Below are 3,392 nucleotides of genomic sequence, written 5' to 3'. Positions count from 1 at the left end.
ATAAAATGGAAAAAATATTTCGTAAAGAGCGGACACATCGATGAATTTTGTTTATTTTTAAATTAAGTAAACACATATTTTTGTTTTCGGTATCAGTTTAATTACTGTTAATTTTTTATCATCTCATATGTTATTCAACTCGTCTCTAATTTTCCTGGTCCGCCCAAACTCACGAAATGAACCAATCCGAAATAATTAAAAACAATAGAAATTATAATTATTATGTTTTTATTGCATAATATAATAATACAAAATCAATTCTATAAATTTTCCGCCAACTCAACGGGAGAGTTCGAAAACTATGAGGACTTCTAGGACCAAACTTTGCCTTGACCGGTAAAACTAAACTAACCCTACACAAGAATGTACTGGTACCACTTTGGACATTCAGAGTGGAACTGTCGACCATCCAGAGCATCCAATCCTTCCAATGAAAAGTCCTCAGAGAAACTGTCAAGGCTCCTTAATATGCCACTAACCGCACTATCCACATCACCATGCGTTCGTCAACGAGCTGATATGCTGCCGAAAGTTTCACACTAATCTCTCGATCCATCCTAATCCTACTGCCCTAGCCCTCTCAATTCCTTTAGCAAATCCAGAGCCAATGTTTTCAACGTAACCCGGTGATGGTATGGGCGGGAATATTAATGGAGAGTCGCACAGTTGGTTGTTCGTCGAGGGCCTTTGACGGTCATTCGTGAATGAATTTTTGGAACGTCATGCGTTACCTATCCCCGATGCAATCAGCGATAATCCTATCCTAATACACTACCATGCCCATCCACCTGTCGCTCGTAAGGTACAACACGTATCTTCAACAGCAAAACTTCAGAGTACTAACCTGGCCAGTCCGATCTCCAGACTTGAACCCCATCGAACATTTATAGGATAACCTCAAAATTGAATAAGAGCACGTCCATCATTTCCTGCTACACTCCACGATCTTGAAAGCACTCTTTGTAAAGAATGGCCTAACCTCCAGCAAAGAGACATTTCCAGACTGGTAGAAAGCCGAGGCGTCTTCCAGATGTAATTAAGGCAAAAAGAGGAAATTTTCTATTTTTATTTTATTTTCCATTTTCCTTAGCCATTTACATTTTTTAACTTTCTTAGACAAAGAATCAATTATAAACTTACAAAACGTGAACTTTTGTTCAATATATAAAAAATATATACAAATCAAGTTTTATTACAAGTGGGCCGAATTTTTTGCTTGAAAATGTAATTTGAAAAAAGATCGTCACTATAAATCGATCCTTCTTTTACTTACCATTTCTTTGTTTTATTTAGATCATTAAGAAATGGCGAATGTCTAAGTTTTATTTTTGTATTTTAATAAACTAGATAAATCGGGGCGTCGGTGGCCGCAACGGTTTAGGCGTTGACGCAGCGCTCATCACTGTAAGGTAAAGGTCTCGGGTTCGAATCCAGCGGCCCTGTATTTGAACGCGACATACTTACAAATGGACTTTTTTTTCAAAAACACCCTTGCGAACCCTCGTAAAAAATATAAAAAAATTGAATTGATGAAATTTGATTTACTGTGTTAAGTGCCCCGAGGTGTATTATGGCCAGACCAAACAATATTAGACAGACAGATTAAAAGGACACATATTTGCTGACCAAAATATGCCAGGTACTGGTCTATTCAAACAGAAATTTCTATAGAGACATCCATTTAACCTGGGATGTAAAGATGTAAAATTTCTAGACACTGAACCAGGTTTGAATAGGAGTTTAATAAAAAGAAACTACTTGACTCAAAAAGACTGCAATGCATCCAATATACTGAATTCAGTTTATTGTAATTACTGTAATTAGTATCTTATTTAGTTGTAACAAACGAATTGATATGAACGTGAAGGAGGTGATGGACTTTGGAACTCGTGGGAGACAAAAGTGCAAAAAGGCTGAAAGGCTGTGGACAGGATTCATTCCATGGGGAGGCTGCGAAAAAATCACCTCGAACGTAGCTGCTTCAACTTGGCTTGTGAAGTATCATCTTATGAGAAAACATCAGGAAAACAGCATTCATCGTGTGTCTTTTCCTATTCCATATTTCCTTAATTATATTCCTTGGGGATTGCGCATACATAAATATTATGAATTCATTTATTTTTAACAATAGTTTAAATACTTCTTAATTGTATTTTAAGTTTTTTTAATATTGTTTCAAGAAGAATTTATTTTATTTTTTTGTAAAGATTTAAGTTTGAAGATTCGTTTTAAAAGAAGGAAGAGTGTATATATAATTTTGAAAAAAGAAATAATTGGAGTGAATAAATTCTGTTTCCCTTACAGTGCCTTTTATTTTTAAATTTTTCCTTTTATTAAAATAATGGTAATAGTAAAAAAAAATTACAATTATTATTGTAATTGTTAAAATTGTATTTTAATTTCTTCATCAAAAAGACCCTAAATGTCAAACAGTCTTTTATCTATCTAAATTATAAAAGGACCATGAGTCGATCCTTGTTTTATTTACCATTTCTTTGTTTCATTCAGATCATTAAGAAATGGCGAGTGACTAAGTTTTATTTTTGTATTTTAATAAACTAGATAAATGGGGGCGTCGGTGGCCGTAACGGTTTAGGCGTTGACACGGCGCTCATCAGTAAGGTGAAGGTCCCGGGTTCGAATCCAGCGGCCCTGCATTCGAACTCGACATACTTACAAATGGGCTTTTTTTCAAAAACACCGACACCCTGGGAGTTTATATGACCTCTGCTGTTGCGAACCCTCGTAAAAAAAATAAATAAATAAACTAAATAAAGGGTTGTCAACAGAGATCATCTTTCGGAAGAATATGTTCAATTTTCTTTTAAACAATGGCCAAATTATTACAATATAAAAAGAGGTTTTCAAAGTGGATAGATGTAAGACTGTTTTGCAAAAGTTGTGACGTGTGATGACCTATGTTTAACTTGTTGCAGTTGGCCCTTCTTGACCCGACATCACACAGCATAGACAAATCGAAGCTTGAATAATGAAAGTTGTCAATTATGTAAGGCCAATGATAAGAAATGAAGTTAGAGACTGTTTTGTTAATTTTAATCGAAACACGCCAAACAGAAAAATATGTCCCGTTTAGGGCTGAATTTAGCGATTTTCTGTTATATTCTATAAAAGAAATATCGATCATTTCGGTTCCCATTGAGTGGAGCAAGTTGAACTTGCAGCTGTTACTCGTGTCAAGGCCCCCGGGTGGAAATGGAAAATTGTTGTAGTTGGTGGGAAATTCGAGAGGGGCAGCAGCGGCCGGCACCCGGGCGGAATTTACCCTCGGCCCGCTAGGTCCCGGCACGAGACAATGCGCAATTCCAGCCCGACATCGGACATCCCGCAGTAATAAACGGGAACAGGACGAACATGGTCGCCAATTTTTTCAT

The sequence above is a fragment of the Cimex lectularius genome, unplaced genomic scaffold (genome assembly GCF_000648675.2).
Source record: "Cimex lectularius strain Harlan isolate CLEC.00 unplaced genomic scaffold, Clec_2.1 scaffold44, whole genome shotgun sequence".
Taxonomy (NCBI): Eukaryota; Metazoa; Arthropoda; class Insecta; order Hemiptera; family Cimicidae; genus Cimex; species Cimex lectularius.
The sequence above is the reverse complement of the archived record's forward strand: the minus strand, read 5'-3'. Positions refer to the sequence as shown.